Source organism: Alligator mississippiensis, chromosome 6 (genome assembly GCF_030867095.1).
Source record: "Alligator mississippiensis isolate rAllMis1 chromosome 6, rAllMis1, whole genome shotgun sequence".
NCBI lineage: Eukaryota > Metazoa > Chordata > Crocodylia > Alligatoridae > Alligator > Alligator mississippiensis.
Genome location: NC_081829.1, coordinates 10557876 through 10576194, shown reverse-complemented (window position 1 = coordinate 10576194; position 18319 = coordinate 10557876). Strand labels below are relative to the sequence as shown.

General features: G+C 47.4%; 1 long non-coding RNA gene across 1 annotated transcript in view; it reads left to right on the top strand.

Annotated features, from left to right (window-relative positions):
* Positions 1-15204: 15204 nt before the first annotated feature.
* Positions 15205-18319, top strand: part of LOC132251127 (uncharacterized) — a 30804-nt gene continuing 27689 nt past the window's right edge. The window contains exons 1-3 of the long non-coding RNA XR_009462953.1: positions 15205-15469; positions 16306-16470; positions 16573-16658. This is a non-coding gene — a long non-coding RNA (uncharacterized LOC132251127). The remainder of the gene's footprint in view (positions 15470-16305; positions 16471-16572; positions 16659-18319) is intronic.

The following is an 18319-nucleotide window of genomic DNA, read 5'->3' as shown; positions in this document are numbered from 1 at the left end:
TGGATGCTCTGCAGCATCTAGGTTTGCTTTTGCTTTATTTTTCAGGGCTCTTGGAACTTTGCCTGACACGTGTGTGTTTTGTCAGCACATTGGGCTATCGATGTTCTTTTCATTATCCTTAACATCTCATTCCATTAAGAATCTTCATCAGACTCTTTGTTGAAGAACAACTTGGGTATCCTGTCGGTAAATGTATGCACCTTTGGGCACATCTACACAAGACGCTTTACTGCACGACTCATCTACTGCGCAGTAAAGCATCACTGTCTACATGTGTGTGGCATTTACTGCACAGTAAATATGTCTACTGTGCAGTTAGCTAGTACCTGTAAATACAGCTATTAACTGCGCAGTACTGCTCGTGTAGATGCTGACTGGGAGCAAATTTGCTCCCTGTCAGCCACACCAGCAGGGAGCCACAGGGGGTGGGGGAAGTTCTGTGTCCCCAGTCCTGATGCTGCTCAGCTCCCAGCTCCCCACAGGAGCCGGGAGCGGAGCAGCATTGAGACTGGGGAGCGCTCTGCTTCCCCACTCAGCCAGGGGCTTTCTGGCAGCTCTCCTGCTTGTGGGGCAGCTGCCAGGGGAGAATTCCCTGCCTAGCAGGAGGCTGGCTAGGACTTGCCCTGCTACTGGGGCAGCTGCCAGCGATCCCCTGGTTGGGCCAGGATTCCTATATTGCATTAATAGCACATGATGACGTGCCCCGTATCTCTGTTTGCATTGATGGACTATTCTGCGCAAGTATACATGGATTTTCTTCTCCCATAGCCTGTAAATTTGATGCCCATGCTATGGCAAATGCATGCTCTTTTGAACTTCATCTCTATGAGTGCTGTCTCTAAACTGATGCTAACCAGTGCTTTACAGATTGCATTTAATTGAGTCTCCAACTAAAAAATCTTAAACATTCTGCCTTTCCCGAAACTTCAGCCTAGCAGAGCAGCATTTGCACTAAGCTGTGGCTGTCCTGAGCTGACCCCACTGCGATTTAGTAGAGTAACACTGCCAAGTTGAGACAAAATAGTCAGCAGACTACCACCCCCCTAGCCTGAAACTCCAGAAGCCAGGAGATATCTTCATTCTTTACGAGAAACCCTTCCCACAGGAAATTTGGCAGTAAATTGTGTACATAAATAGCTCTCTGGGTGCTGATTTGAACTTGAAATATGTGTTGCTAGGGTGCTGTGTGTTTGTGGAACCTGGCCTAGCCGTGATGACTCCTGCTGAACTGCCATGTAGCATGCTGGTCTCCGAGATGTGTGATGCTGCCTAAATCTGACATCCAGGTAGCGGTAGTGCAGGCCTCCAGCTTTGAAATGGTGAAGGCAGTCACTCAGTGAATTATCATAGGCAGGACAGAATCATACAGTCACAGCCTGGGTCTTCAGGCCAAGGGTTGAGGCAGTATCAGGGCAGAAGGTCCAAACAGACTATGGTGAGGCTGGGATCCAGCTGGAGCAAGGCAGAGGCCCAAGGAGCACACATGCAAGCAATATTGCTGGGACAAGTTCCACAGGAAGTAAAAGGGGTTTTATAGCCCTCCCTGCCCCTTGGGCTCACAGTGTCTATAGGTTCCTTCTGGTCACGTGACCTCATCAGTATCCTCATGGGAGGGACAAGACTGGGCTGGGGCTGGTGTCTGACCAGTTGCCTAGTGGTGTTTAAAGGCTTAAGCTATACCTATTGGCTTGGGTGCTCCAGATTCAAATCCCAGTGGTCCTAACGCTTCGGTCCTTCGTGTCACGGTAGAGATGCTGCAGCATTCTGAGCAGTGAGTTCATGTTGCGTGGTTCCAAGGGAGGTGCACTTTCGAGAATTGCAGCTGCCAGAGCTGAGTATTTATAATTAAACATGTTCAGTTCAGAATGGTATTTTTTTCCAGTACTGGTTTCCCTCGATTTATGCGGGTTCTTTATGTGTGAATTTGCTCTTATGCGATGAGCATATTTAGACCCATAATTTGTTATATGTGAGGTAAATTCACTCTTATGCGATCAGCATAGATGCCCCCCTGCCCAAAGAGGTAGGTCTGTGGGGGGAGGAGAAAAGGCCATGGACCCACTCACCCCAGCTGCAGCGGCCCCGGGAGCAGCCAACACCAGCTGCCTGCACCAGGGCACGACGCAGCCCAGGAGCAGAGGTGAGTGGGGACAGGTGAAGCATGGTGCAGGCAGCTGGCACCAGTCACTCCCGGGGCCGCTGCAGCCAGGGCTGGGGTGAGTGCCGCTCTGTTCCCTCTGCTTTGCTACCTTGTGCGGCCCCAGGAGCGGCACCCCTTCCCCTGCCGCTTACCTAGTCCCAGCCTCACTCCCTCCCTCCCTCACCGCCATGGGAACCTATCCCTATTTGTTACATTGTAAAGTGGGTTTGCTTTAAGCAAGTTTGAATCCATGTACAGCATAAATTGAGGGAAACCTGTACTTTGTAGAAGCAAAATGGGGTAGGTCACATTGTAATTCACACCTGGTTCATCATCAGGGCTTGAAATCAACTGATCTAACAAGAATTATGAGCAGCAGCTGTACTAAAATCTAAAACCCTACTCCAACTGCAGGGTTTTTACCATTTAATTAAAGGGTGTTGGGAATTTAAATTAACATTCATAAAGCTCTTGGAGATCTCTATATGGGAGATGATTATGTTGTTAGAAAGTTCTGCTGCATATTTAATCTTCTTAAATATAAAATTTTAATCCAATTTTTTCATTGCTACTAGGCCCTTCATCAAATTCCCCTTTTAAACTAAACCCATTGAGGGCTACTCGTGCAGTTTCAATGTAGCAAGGAGGTACAGATGCCTTCTAGCAAATCAAAGGGTTAGTAACAAAGAGCCCTTAAAGGACATCAAGTTGTAATAGGAAATCAGACAGGATAATAGGGGCCAACTGTGTTCACCATTATACATGTATAAATCCCAGAGCCTTATACTTGAAACTGGAGTGACAGCATGTAGAATTTGACATCATCAGACAGAGAGGGTGGTTTATCCCCCTGCCAACTACAGAGACCTAGCATCAGACCCCTCATCTGGAGGGGTCCAACCCGCTCTGGGTTGGATCTTGCAGGTAAGGAGTGGATACAAAGAGTCACCAATCCTGAGAAGCCAGTTGGGACACTATTTTTTTTTTTAGAAGAGAAATGAAGTTCAGCACAAGAGAGGAAGAAAGGGTCAGGGATGCTGCCAGCCCCTGGATGTTCTGACTAGCGGAAGATGTCTTGTTCATAAAGAGCCTGAGTCCAGCGGCTCCTGTATGCATCAGTCGCATCACAGTGACAAGCATGCCGGCTGTTGGAAGGTCCTTCATCTTGTGGGCTGTGTTTTGATCAAAACTGCCAGTACCGGTCTGGTGCTGGTCTACTTAAGGGGCCTCATCCTGGCTGCAACTGCCTCACTGAGGGCTTCATTCATAGTGGTGGGTCATTGCCCCTTGCTGTAGAGAAGTTATTGCAGAAAATTTGCTTTTCTTGGGGAGCTTCATATTAACTCCAGTTTATAGTGGGTGACAACTGATGGGCATCTCTGCATAAACATGTTTCAGGTCTCTTCTCCAGCTTTGACTGGTTGTCTTTGGAAAGTATCTGACCTTGGGAATAGTCTGGCTGCTCCAGTAAAATAGATTAGCTCTCAGACAGCTGTTACCATTTGACTTTAGCCCCCAGGCTCCCCTAACATCCTCATCTCAATTTTCTAACAGCTCCTCCATGCTTCTTAGGAGTACAGTGAATAGGTTTCTGCCTCCTGCACACCTCGTCTAACAGCATAGAGGAAAAAGTAGCAGTGACATGCATGACTCGTGGTGTAGCACAAAAGTTGACAGCTGTTCATCCTTTGATCTCACAGTCCACAGACTGTTCTCTGACAACCCCTCAGTAAGACGCAAGGACTTGCTTTATGGATTCAAATTCTGATGTGCATCAGGTCCAACCTCAGCCTCAAGAGAGTCCTCATTCCTCCCAGAATCCCCGGGGTTCAGCTGAGCCTCAGGCTTACTATAAGCAATATGCATGCAATTCTGTCTCTTGAGAGACTCAGATTTTCCTAGAAGACATCAAAAGCTTTTCAGCAAGGTGGGTGCATGGACATGGTGAATCACATCCACTGTCAACATGATAGAGGAGCGTGGCTGTGCTAGGCTGGTGGAGGACAGATCATGGAGGAGCCTTCTCTGGCATCTGTAGCTGCACCTGGAACACAGAAACAGAAACTGCTGAAACTTAGGGGGAGTCCAGGGAGGGCTGCGTTTGCTGAGCTTCTATTTTTAGAGAATCATAGGAAATGAGCGTTGAGAGGTACCTCAGGAGGTCACACCTAGTCCAATCCTCTGCTCAAAGCAGGACCATCGCCAACTAGATCATCCCAGCCAAGGCTTTGTCTATCTGGGTCTTAAAAATCGCCAAGGATGGAGCTTCCACTGCATGTCTGGGTAACCTTTTCTAGTGCTTCACCACCCTCCTTGTGACAAAATTCTTCCTAATATCCAACCTAAACTTCCCTTGCTGCAACTTGAGCCCATTGCTCCTTGTTCTGTCATCTGCCACCGCTGAGAACAGTCCAGCTCCATCCTCTTCTGAACCCCCCTGCAGGTAGCTGAAGGCTGTTAATTAAATCCCCTCTCAGTCTTCTTTTCAGACTAAATACACCCAGTTCCCTCAGCTTCTCCTCATCAGTCATGTCCCCCAGCCCCTGAGCTATTTTTGTTGCCCTCCACTGGACTCTCTCCAATTTGTCCACATCCTTTCTGTAGTGGGGGGCCCAAAACTGAACACAGTACTCCAGATATTGCCTTCCAAGTGCTGAATAGAGGGGAATAATCACTTCTCTGGACCTACTGGCAACACAACAAGGCAGCCCAGTATGCTGTTAGCCTCTTGGCAACAGGGGCACACTGCTGGCTCATATTCAGCTTATTGTCTACTGTAATCCCCAGGTCCTTTTCTGCAGAGCTGCTGCTTAGCCAGGCAACCCCCAGCCTGTCCCGGTGCATGGGATTGTTCTGTCCTAAGTGCAGGACTTTGCACTTGTCCTTGTTGAACCTCATAAGATTTCTTTTGGGCCAATCCTCCAATTTGTTTAGGTCACTCTGAATCCTAGCTCTACCCTCCAGCATATCTACTACACCGCCCAGCTTGGTGTCATCTACAAACTTGCTGAGGGTGCACTCTGCCATCTTCCAGGTCATTGATGAAAACACTAAACAAAGCTGTCCCCAGGACCGACCCCTGGGGCACTCCACTTGATACCGGCTGCCAACTAGACTTTGAGCCATTGATTACTACTTTGAGCCCGATGCTCCAGCCAGTTTTCTTACCCGCTTTACAGTCCATTCATCCAGCCCGTACTTCCTTAGCTTGCCTGCTAGCATGGTGTAGGAGATCATATTGAAAGCCTTGCTAAAATCAAGGTATACCACGTCCACTGATTTCCTCGCATCCACAGAGCCAGTTACCTCATAATAAAAGACAGTCAGGTTAGTCACGCATAACTTGCCCCTGGTGAATCCACGCTGACTGTTCCTAATCATCTTTTTCTCCTCCAAATGCTTAGAAATGGACTCCTTGAGGATCTTCTCCATGATTTTTCCAGGGACTGAGGTGAGGCTGACTGGTCTGTAGTTCCCTGGATCCTCCTTTTTCCCTTTCCTAAATATGGGCACTATGTTTGCCCTTTTCCAATCATCTGGGACCTGTCTTGATCACCATGAGTTTTCAAAGATGATGGCCAGTGGCTCTGCAATCACCTCGGCCAACTCCCTCTGCACCCTTGGTTGCATCCCATCCGGCCCCATGGACTTGTACACATCCAGCTTTTCTCAACAGCCCCGAACCTGTTCTTTCACCACTGAGGGCTGCTCACCTCCTCCCCAAACTGTGTTCCCTGGTGCAGTAGTCTGGGAGCTGACCTTGCCTGTGAAGAGTGAAGTGAAAAAGGCATTGAGTACTTCAGCCTTTTCTGCATCCTCTGTCACAAGGTTGCCTCTCCCATTCAATAAGGGACCCACACTTTCCCTGATCCTCCTCTTGCTACCAACATACTTGTAGAAACCCTTCTTGTTACCCTTCACATCCCTTGCTAGCTGCAACTCCAATTGCGCTTTGACCTTCCTGACTTCATCCCTGCATGCCCGAGCAATGCTCTTATTCTCCTCCCTAGTCATGTGTCCAAGTTTCCACTTCTTGTAAGCTTTCTTTTTGTAATGTTGTTTACTGAAGGGTTCCCTGTTAAGCCAAGCTGGTCTTCTGCCATATTTGCTAGTCTTCCTGAGTGTCGGGATGGTTTGATCGTGCACTCTCAGCAAGGTTTCTTTAAAGTACAACTAGCTCCCCTGGACTCCTCTCCCTCTCAGACTGGCTTCCCAGGGGATCCTATCCATGGGTTCCCTGAGTGAGTCAAAGTCTGCTTTTCTGAAGTCCAGGGTCCTTACTCTGCTGCTCTCCATCCTTCCTTTTCTCAGGATCCTGAATGCTAGAGTTCATGATTCACCCATTCACATTAAAAAATGAGATGTTTTTGCTGCAGTTCCCAGTTTTCAGTAGGATTCAATAAGAACAATTCAAGGTGAATTACCTGTTCTCAAAAAGAGACCCATGTCAAGCACCCATGACTGTATCCAAAGCATTTAGTAGCTTTCCAGTAGTCTGACCACAGCAGCAAGGAGCTCCAATGCTGCTGCTTTCACAAGAATCTTATTTTTTTTCCCCACATCTGTAAATTTTCAAGCCACGAGAACACTTGCCAGCTCAGCGACTGTGAAACCTAACATTGTTATAATGCAGTCAAACTATCCTCAACTGGGAGGGTGGAACAATGAGGGGGCTTCTTAAGAAAAGAATGAAAAAAGTGCAGATTTGACATGCTCTATCCATCATGTGCATTCCCTTTCTCTCCCTCCAGTTATTTTTATTCTGTTTAATGCAAAAAAAAAATGACATTAAGTCTGTTGCTTTTACTGTTACAAAGTAAAGGAAGAAAATAATCTTGGCGGAGACTGTTCTGCCCCTTGTGATTATTATAACATGAACATATACTGTTTCCTACACAACACAGTTTTCTGCACTATTACATCCTCAGTTGTAGCATCCAGTAATAATTTGTTTCTTATAAAGTTACCACCAGGGAGAGTCTAAGTTTATTGATTTCTTTTATGATAACTTGTCCTCTCTCCAATTCCCTTCTCTGCATTATTCATTTGGTTACCACCCAGGTCTGTTAATGTAAATAAGAGAGAGATTTCCTGTTTGGAGACATACATTTGTTACTGGAATATTTCCAGCTGTTTCTCAAAGAAACACTTGGGGTTGTACTAACAGTGTGTCAATTCCTCGGTGCTTAGCAGTCATGGTGTAGGGACTTCCCAACTTCCTCTGACAGACTCATTTACTTATGATTTATTGTTTGACTGCCCCCAGGCAAGAGTGTCTCATTTATAACTTACAAGCGACCTGTTTTCAGATTGGCCAAATAAAGTCCTGTTTTTACTTTCTGAATGCCAGTTGTGCTTTAAAGAATGCACATAAGCCACACTTTTATCTCTGCAGACGTGTCTGTGGATGGAATTTACTTTCTGCTGTGAAAATGAGTACCTTTCCAGCCTAACAATCATGTTACCCTAACCAGATAGAAAACATATGGCCATTTCCATGTTTGAATCTCTCCTCCATTAGCAAGGCAGGATGATCCACTGGTAAGCGTGCTGTCTTAACACCTAGCAACTTGAAGTTGGGTCTTCTGCTTTGAATTTCAAACGCATGAAGTTTGAGGTAAGGGATGGAGGGTGGCATTTAGGTCTGGGGCTTATCATCTCTAGCAGAAACCAAGGAAAAAGAACTGCAATGTATTCCTTAGGCTAGAAATAAACCACACCAAATGAAGTGGATCAGCTGGGCGGGATATGTTCTCAAAACAGGATGTGTCCCGGCACAGCTGACATGCTCAACTGGGCAAAATACATGCAGTTCACTGAACTTTCAGGACAAGAAGCAACATGTTCCTTGCCTCCAGGGTGTCTCTCTGGAACTGTGCAACCCCCAAATCCCCTTTTCCACAGATGTGCCCAGAGATTGCTGGGGGCACATCTCTGGAAAGTGAGGACAAATTTTATGGCAGCCCAAAGGCAACAAGAAGTGACCTCTGTTTCCACTCGTCGTTACCCAGGCAGGATCCGGCGTGTATTCCATTGAGTCTGACTGGCATGTTCCTTAAGATCCCTTGCACCACGCCTCCCCCCGCGCCGTGGCTGAGGATCGGGCAGAGCAGGTACTTCAGCTGGATCTCCCGCGCCCCAGCTGCATGCCCTCACTGCCAGGCGGTTGGGCCTTGGCAGGGGTCGTCCTCTTTCTCTTTGTGAAAAGTTTCAGAAGGCCTCTGTCTCCAAACAAAAGTGTTAAGAGCTTGTCTGCTTTTCATGAAACAACATTCTTGCTTTCCAGCCGTGTCTCCTCCCCAGCTACAGGGACAGAAAAATTAACCTAATTAGTTGGTGGAAGTCATTGCTGCATCAGCCCATGGAGGCCACAAGCGCTGGTAAGGGCTTGGAAAAGTAAGAAATGGTTACAGATGAATGACACTGCAAGAGGCACGCTGGGAACAAAAAATGTTTCCCCACGCTGCATATTTGCAGTGCGGGCTCAAAATTAGATACCTAGAAATCCAGGTATCAACCCCCCCCACCACCACCTCTGAAAAAAGCAGGGCGAGGAATGGTTCAGGCCTGTGCCCTGAGGGAACCAGAAGCTGAGGTCCTCCAAAAAGATGCTCTGGTAGCCGGCCAAAGTGTCTCCATGGCTGCTCCTTGCCCCAGTGCTTCACCACACTGCCTCCGCTCTGGCATGTGTATAATTCAAACTGGCTCTTTTTGAGACTTAATAAAAAGTATTAGCTGGGCTTAACTGCAGTGAGAGATTCCTTCGGGAATAACACTTAATACCTACACATCTCTGCACCCCGGGCTGGGAACAGCAGTGTTACTGCAATTTTTTCCCACACAAATTTCCTGACTTATACTGAACCATGTGGATCAGCTCCTAAGGCGCAGATGCTCACGCCCTCGCATTCACACTCACACACACATGCACACACTCTCTCTCCTTCATACACATACCCCCCCACATGCGCGCACACTAGGGTGGCATCATAGAGGACGGTCCAGTTGTCCTTTGTCCTCTTGATGTGAAACCAGTCCCCTTTATGTCCTCTTTTTCTCTAGAAGAGAAATTTGCTCGCCTCTCCAGTGAAGAAGGGGGGAGAACCCGCAGACACCACCAGTGCTGTCGGCATTGGGGGTGGGGGGAATGGTGAGTGCCGACCACCTGCAGGCACCACTGGCAGGGTCAGCAGCGGCCAGCGGGGATTGGTGACCGTCCGTAGACACCACTGGCAGTGTCAGAAGTGGGGTGGCAAGTGGCGCCTTTTTGCAGGGGAGCACGTGCACCCGCGTGCACCCCCTACGCATCACCCCTAGTTCTGGGGTCCTTCTTCATCTGCCTGGGGGAGCTGCACCCATGGGGGGGTCTTTCCACTTCTTCACTGGAGAGGCAAGCAAACACTATTTGAAGGAAAAGCCTCAGGTAGAGGGAGAGAAAGTCTTTTTTTGGAGTTTGAGGCTCCTATTTCCTCCCTCTTTCTTTCCTTTTTCTCTTAAATCAGTTAATGCCTGGGGTGTTAATCCCAGAGCAAACTGCCCAGGAATGGGTGCTGGCAGTTGCTGGCTACAGGGCCTGGCCCCGTCTGTGTTGTAATTGCCTTGTCTCAGCACGGGATACAGCTAAGACTGGATGTCCAGGGCACAGCCATAGGCCTGGGCCGCCTTTTTTGCTGTTTCTACAGCTATGGTGTTTCAGCCTAGTGCATGGCTGAACCCCAGCTAGATGTTCAGGCCTCCGTGCAGTATGGGCCTGGCCGGCTTTTGCTGCCCAGTTCAGGCCCAGTAAAGTAGGCCTGACCTCTCCTTTGAAGTTGTCTTGAAGTTTCTTCCCAGCAAACGAATTGGGACTAGGACTGTAGGGGTGCAGCATGCTGTCTAGAGCCGCAATTAACCCCGCAAGGCCACCACATGGAAGTGGGGATCGCCTACAGCATTGCAGGTAGGAATGAGGGGCCCTTGCAACACAGAAGGACCCATGCTCTCGAACAGCTTCCCATGGCCCAGCGAACCCAAGGAGCAGCTCAAAGGACCCTCCAGTGAAGCCTCTCTCTAGCCCATTGCTGAAGGGCAGGTATAGGGGTGCAAGTCCCTGGAGCTGCCTTTTGGGTGAGCCCCAAGTCCCAGCCTGCCTGGGTATGTGTGAAGCCTTCTCAAGAGGGTGCAATCTATGAACTATGCCTTGTAGTTCATAGTGTTTTAAATTGTATTCAGCGTTTTCTTTGTCTTGGTTTTCTGTAAAAAAAAAAAATTGTTCTCTGTGTTTATACTTGCAAGGAAGGGGTTGTGTTTATGGAGGACACCTTAGTAATTTATTTAGTGTTTCCCAGGTGGTCTGGGTGGGGGCTCAAGCCAAGGTAAAATATATTTAGACCCCCAAAATTGAACCCATCCCTTGTTGCTGCCGACTGGTGCCCGGCAGAAAGGTTACAACTAAATACATGTTGTGTCCGGTGCCAAGGTAGTGGCAGCCATCTGCCTGGGGCTTCTTGCCTCACCCAGATATAATAGTGCTGTGCAAGCAAAGGAGCTGGTGCTTTTCAAAGTGACCACAGAATACAAGTCATTCCCATGGATTTCAGTGGGAGGGACTTGTGTACCAAGGCAGACCATGCCTTAGGGATTTCTGTGCTACATTACCATGGACCCCCACTTGTCTACTTCAAGATTGCAGTCTGAGTCATAAGAATAAATGCTGCCTGGCTGCTAGGTTGGAGTGGATGGGAGAAACATCCAGACTGTTTCAAAATAGTTTCTTGGCTGCAATGGTTACACCATTCACCTGACAGCTCCGCAGGGAAGCCGCTCCGAAAAGTGCCCTCCAGCACTGCAGAGGAGTTGGACTGCAGGAACCATGAGGGTGGGGAAAGTGGGTTTGAAACCTTCCCACTATTAATCAACCAAAGTGGGTTCCAAGTTCCTCCAAAACACTTTCTTAAGATCCACAATATTTTGTAAAACTTGATGATTAGGGACCCATTTAAAAGCAAATGGCCTTAAACTACTAGCGAACGAAACATTAGATAAAGGAAAAATTTACACTTCAAATAAGTGAAGCATTTTGGCTTTGGATCAAAACCTAGTTAGGTTCAATATTATCAGTTTTATAGTGAGTCATTTTTTATACATAGGCAATTTTATATTACTCTTATAAAATTTGCATGAGAACATTATGTAACCGGGACAACGAGCAGGAAGCAGACTTGATTTTTTTTTTAATTCACAAAAAGTTATCATCTCCAAGCAAAGTCCCAGTGAAGCTCTTCTCTCACCCTGAAGACGGTACTTGTTTTTATTTATTCACACTCCAGTTACATTTAATTACACACCCAAAAAGAGTGAATAGATACTCTTACTGCTTATCCCCATATTGCCAATGAGACAGGCACAAACAAACAGCTCACCATATCTTTGTCATAACCATGTATTAATATTTCTAAAGCTGCAGCTCTGGAGTCATGGGATTATATCCTATTTAATCTGGCTCCAACGTCCCCTGTCCCCATGTTCTGGGATATTCTGAAAGCAAAGTTATGAAAAGAGGCAGGACACTTCATGCCGCTTCAGATCCTTTCAGTCTCAGTGAAGAAGAGCCTACTTGGATCTCCTGAGTCCACAGTATTTCTCCTTATACTTGCAATTAGAATGTGATTAGTTGTTAAATAGAATTAATGCTCATTAAGCTAATTATGATTAGTACAGCTAGGATTTTAGCTCAGTTCCACAGATTTGCAGCAAGAAGATCCAAAGAGCAGAAGAGCAAATTTTAAAAGCTGTTTCTTGTCTGAGAGTATCTTCAGCATTGGTCACCAATGTCAGGTGCCTCGCATCTTGATGATAGCCGCTCTCCATCCAGGTGCTCTATATCGGTTCCAGTGGGAGAAATCTGAACAGAAGAATCTAGTTACAGGTCTGGGGATTATATGGATCTGAAGATACCAGAAAGGTTGCACAAGGAACGAACAATTGTGCCATAATTGGAGCTGAATGGGGGACTCTCATCTTTTATGGGAGGGCTCAGCCCTCCCCTCCCCTCCCCCCAAGCCCACCTGTATTTCAAACCCTGCCGATCACTGGATCTTGAAGATACCTTCAAGAGAAAGATCTCTGCGGTGGTGCCTGCTTGGGTCCATAGACCTGAGAAGAGAGGCAGAATAGAGGTAATTTCATTTTCCTCCAATGCGGCTCCAACATCAGGCACACAACCCTTTGGTTCCAGCCTCCAGGCTTAAACGCTGCTCCTGGATGTGAAGCCTTCAGACATCCTTATCCTCCTGCCTCTGAAAGGGAGACAAAATGCCACCATTGTCTAATTGTCAGTGGGCGTCACGGCTATTCTCCTAAAGATCAGCGGCAGCTCCAGTCTGTCCAGGTTCATTCTGTCACCCACATCCAGGGCGATTTCACTGGCTGTGTCTTCATGAGATGCTGACTGCGCAGTCATTACTGTGCAGTCATTTAATACTAGTATAAATAAGTACTAAATGACTGTTCAGTAAGCAGAGTTACTGCAGAATAGCATCGCTGAACATCTTTTAGGTGACGCTGACTCTGCAATAGCTCGTTACTACTGTGCAATAGTGTCACATCACACTTCCTGCCAGGTGACGCTACTACACAGTAGTAATGAACTACTGCACAGTCAGCGTCTCTTGTAGACGCAGCCACTGTGTATGGGGAGGAGGAAGAATTATATACCTGCAGTCAACAGCCAGAGCCAGAACAACAGACAGACGCATCTCCTGATAAGCATGTGGGGAGAATTTCTGTTTCTTCTCCCTCAGATGCTCTACAATGTCATAAAAGACCCAGTACCTGTATAACTTCTAGCACAAAGCATGAAGCCAATACCTGAGCCCTTAGTAAAGAGATAGATAGATAGATAGATAGATAGATAGATAGATAGATAGATAGATAGATAGATAGATAGATAGATAGATAGAATCAGAATGACCCTAGTATCAGAATGGAATGAAGGGACTGTATCTATTTCTTATTCAAAAAAATCATAATGAGGGCCAGGCGCCATTAATTCAGACAATGTCTAGATGGGTGGAACAGGTTGTTCAGGAAGTTCATCCCCTCAAGCTATTCAGTGATTTTATTTAGGTGCAGTGGTTGCAATGTGTGCTTCTTTTAGGCATGTTCTGCTTCAGGAGCTCGGTAAACTGCAACATGGAGCTCTGCTTGTACTTTCACAAAGCAGTATGCTTTAGCTCTGGTAAACAGAGCTGGCACCCTGTTCAGCAGAGCTGTTCTTCAGTCACTATTTAATTAGGTCACAGAGTCTTTCCTCCAGGGTTAGGGCACCCATTCCTGTGAACAGAATGCCACTTTCAAGCAACTAACTTTCATTTAGTTATAACTGAATAATGGTAATAACTCGTCACCATTTTAGTCTAGAAAAAGATTCCGATCTCATTTACACTTGAGTAACTCTGTTGACATCAGTGGAGTCGCTCTAGATTTACAGCACCCTAACTAGTATCTGAATCTGGCCCTTAGCATGTAACCTCCTTGGGGCAGGGATTGGGGCCAAATGCTGATCTCCTTTACGCTGGTGTAAAACAGAGTAATTTCACAAAAGTCAATGGAGTCATTCAAGATTTTCATTGGTGACAACGAGAGCAGAATCTGGCTTCGTGTGTTTCATTTTGTTTGTTAGGCCCCATTCACATTTATGGCACTGGATAAGTGAACAATGATCATCTTTTCCAGCCTTTTGGTGTCAGAGAAGTAGAGCTGGATGCTTGGTGACTGTTCTGTAGCTTCGTAGCAGGTTAAATCATGCTAATAAATGTTCTGTGCCTGAGCCTATGGACCATCTCAGAGCTATGACCTTGGACTTCTACCAAGTCGGTCATGTGTCACATGCCAAAGCAAAGATGCTGCTTTTGTTCTCCATTCATAACATCAGAGATGCACTTACTGCCAAGATCAACTCCCTGATGGCTAACAAAGAAGCAGACTTGTTGAGAAAACTCAAACATGCAAACATTATCAGTAGTAACACAGAGACACAGTAATGCCAGGGAAGAGAAGAGGTGTCATTTAGCAGCTCTAGAAAAGCTTCCAAAGAAGTGGTTTTGTTTTGACTAGCAGTCCTTGGGGAATGATAGCAAGTGTGACACACAAAATTAAAGGAACGAGTCAAAAATATCACAGGAGAAATTAGAGTTGCACCGATGCATCAGTCCCATATCAGATCAGCACCGATATAAAGAAAATTAACAGTTTTGGCAACCAGCTTTTTTTGGCGGACGTAGCCAACAATGTCACTGATAAATGCTTGGTGCATGCGCACAGCACGCAGGCGGCCAGGAGTGCAGCCCCGCAGCGTGGAGAACAGCCAGGTCCGGCTGGTAAGTCTGTTGTGAGGAAAGGAGTGGGGAGAGGGGGCAGATCGAGGCCCCCGTGGTGAAGGAGCGGGGCTGGGGTAGGGGCAGGCACTGCCCAGCCGAGGCAGGGGGTGGGGCGCAAGATGGAGCCACAAGCGACTTGTCCGGGGACGGGGGGTGGCTCTTGCATGGGAGGCATGTGCCTCTGGATCTGTGCACTGGGTGAGGGTGGGCTGCCGCTGTGGGTTGGGGCCAGGGATGGTGCTGGGCTCTTCCCAGCAGGGCGGCTGGGCCAGGGCTGTGCTCAGGGCGGGTGGCGGTGGCACTGGAAGGGGGGCTACGGTGAATTTTTTCTGGGGTGGCTGCAGCCTTCCCCTCCCCCCCTCCCCTCCCCTCCCAGTAATCTTCTTCCCAGTACCACCGCTGCCCACCCAGAGCGCAGCCCGGCCAAGCCCCTGCTGGGAAGAGCTCAGCACCACCTCAGCCCCAGCCTGCAGCAGCAGCCTGCCCTCACCCTGCACACAGATCCAGGGGCACCCCCCCACCCCTATGCCCTCCTGGGGTGCATGTAGTGGTGGGAGCCACCACCCTCTCCCCGCACCCCCTGAATGAGCTGCTTGTGGCTCCATCCCGCACTCTGCCCTGGCTGTGCAGCACCTGCCCCTGCCCCACTCCCTCCCTCACCACAGGAGCCCTCAATCTGTGCACCCCCACACCCCTTCCCTTGCCCCTTCCCCCACAACAAACTTACCAGCTGGACGCTGCTCTCCAAGCTGCCCAGCTATATATTGGCAATCGGATTGGTATCGGCTGATACGGCTTGCTAAAAATCTGCCATCGGTATCAGCCCAAAAAACCTTAATCAGTGCATCCCTAGAAATTACTGAAGGAGATATGAAATAAAAAAATAGAGGTCTAGAAGAGGCTTCCACCTGAGCAGAGATTCAAATCACTGGGACCTTTAAGAGAAGAGACAAGAAGGGACCCCATAGAGGTATATTGTTTCCTTACATAGTTAAAGATATTTAATAATCTGAAAAATGGTCGGTTTTAAAACTGAGACAAGGAACTGACATTTTTCACAATGTAGAATGAGCCAGTGGAACTTGCTACTACAAGAGAACATGATGCCAATGGCTTAGAGGATTGAAAAAAGACTGGACATTTGTCTGGATAGTGGAGATGCCTACAACAATGTTAGAGGTGATCAAAAAAAGTCATGTCTATGTGTGCTCTTTAATGAACATTAGCCCATTTTAATGCATGTTAAAGCATCACTAGTTAATACACATTAAAATAGGCTAATGCACATTAAGTATCACTTAAAAACTATACACGAGCACAGAGGCTGCTCCACCATGCTGGAATTCCAGCGTGCTGGATTAATCGAGTCTGCTGGAGTGTGGCAGCTGCTGATCAAATGAGGTTTCATTCAAGTGCCCTTGCTGCCATTTTTAAGCATGGGGATGCTGGTACATGAGATGTAGTGGTGCTTTAATTAGAATGGCTCTCCTACCACTGGACTCACCCGGTCTGGCAAGTCCCCTGGGGCTGCAGTGTAGGGCAGGCAATGTCAGGCCCCATCCTGAATCCCCAGGAAAGTCCTAAAGACTGTTCAGCTCCAGCCTTCCACAAAAAGAAATAGGGCGAGCATAAATGGCACGGACCAGCAATCCAGGGGCCCAGTCCTCATGGGTATATGCGCATAAGCAGCTCTGCCCTAGCTATGGTTCTTATACACCGTAAGGTCTTAAAACAGTCCTTCTGGAGGGAGGCAGAAGTCAGTTCTGGGCAATCCTAGGATCTGATTGAATTCCCTCTGTTGTACAGAGAGCATTTCTCTAATATTGTTTAAAAAACAAGAACTCCGGCACATTCAGTGGAAGGATTTTTAAAGGACCAGAACTGCACCTGTTTTCGCCTGCCTGACTGGGGGGAGCCGTGCGTCTTTCTGAGCGCTAGCAAGAGTTTTCAGCCATAAGGTGCCATTCTGCAGTAAGTTCCAGTCTTTGATCTCCATGCACTCTACAAACCTTAGTGAACTTATCTGTATTATCCTCTATGAGATGGATCAGTTTTGTTACCTCTCTTTTACAGGTGGGGAAAGTGAAACACGGAGTAGGGGAAGTGGCTTGCCAAAGATCACCCTGGACATCAGAGGCAGGACTGAGAATACAGCCCAGGTATCCTGACTCCCGGTCCTGCTTCCTAACTATCCCTCTCTCCCCTTACAGCGGGTTCACCCCAAAATATGAAAAAGATTCAGAAACTAAAACCCCCATAAAAATCAGAACATCTTGCAAGCAGGAGGCAAGGGAAAATCTTTGGGGCTCTCCACGCGCTTGTGTTACTCTCTTTTCCATGAGAATGCGAACCATGCCTAATCTTATTACAGCGTTTCTGTAACACTACAATGTTGACATAATTATTGCAGCATTTCCCGTTAGCTATTGTATAATTGAAAACTTGCTGTGGAAAGCAATGTCAGTTTTTTCTAAAGGAAAGCATCCAAGAAGATCTGGGACATTGTTGCTGATTGGGGCTTTTTAACCCTTTTGTTCCAAGGCTGTATAAACACAAGGGCATTCTTTAAAATTATTTTGATGGGCCCAGATCCTGATATCTGATCCTGCAGTCAGTGAAAGCCTCTGTGTCCTTTCATCGATCTCATTGCAGGATCACAGTGACAAGGAGACAGACAAGTGTCTCAGACATAGGGGAATTCCAGTCTAGTTCTTGATGTCAGCACTTCTCTGCCTTCCATACTCACTTGTTTGTCCCCTCCTCATCCCAGCTCCTAGACGCCTGTCTGCTTCCACATCCTGAGTGTGTGTCACCAATGTGTCAGCATCCCAGGGGTTTTCAGAACTGCCTCGGCGAGTTTGGTGCCCAACACCCTTAGCTTTCAGTGGAACGCAGGCATCTCAGTATTGTAAGTGGTTTAGCTTCTCCATCCCCACCTGCATAACTCTGTCCACCCTTCAGGATTTAGTTATTCCAGCCAGCCCGATGGGGTCTTTTGTAGCTATTCCCAGCTCTGCCACTGATTCACTGGGTGGCCTTTGCTGAGAAGCTGATTTTCACTCAGTCTTAGATTTCCCCCCATCTTTGAAACAAGAAGATACTGATTCTCTGCAGAAAAGGAGCTGTGAGACTTAACTAATATGTTCAGGGTGGGTTGAGATCCTCAGATGAAAGGCGCTAGAGCAGATCCAAATAGTGCTGGTGCCTGTGGATGCAGTAAAGGTGACTAGCCACTTTCCCTGCTGTCACTTTCCATGGGTGGAAATGTCACATGTTCTTTGCATATATGACCCATACCTCTCCCTCGCACATGTTCTCCTGCATTTCAACCTGTGGGTAGCAGTCCCATCTGGTCTTTATAAAGGAGATATCTCCTGTTGGGCATTTACTCTAGTCCAGAGGCATGTGTACAACCAGTTTATTTCCATGAGCCCATGTTCTCCCTAACTCATTGGCTTGGGGCACAGAGAGACCATCTCCAAGTTCACACAGAGTCATGTCTGTCTTAGGGCAATGGGACCAGCCACATTTCCTTGTGGCAGTAGATCTTCCTCTGCTAGTTTTCCTTCTCAAATGCTTTAAGTGGGGAATCTGTTGGCTTCTTCGTGTAGATCAGGGTTTGGTGTCTGAAATTTGAACTCACATCATTAGCTGAACAGGAGCAAACACAAGCACATCTCCCAAGTGGACAGAGGGTGTGGGAAACTGAGGCACAGAGCAGGAAAGTGATGTGGCCAAGGCCATAGGCATACAAGGTTCCTTGGGTGAATTTGATATCTTTTATTAGACCAAGGCCATGCAGTGAATTGGCAGCAGACCT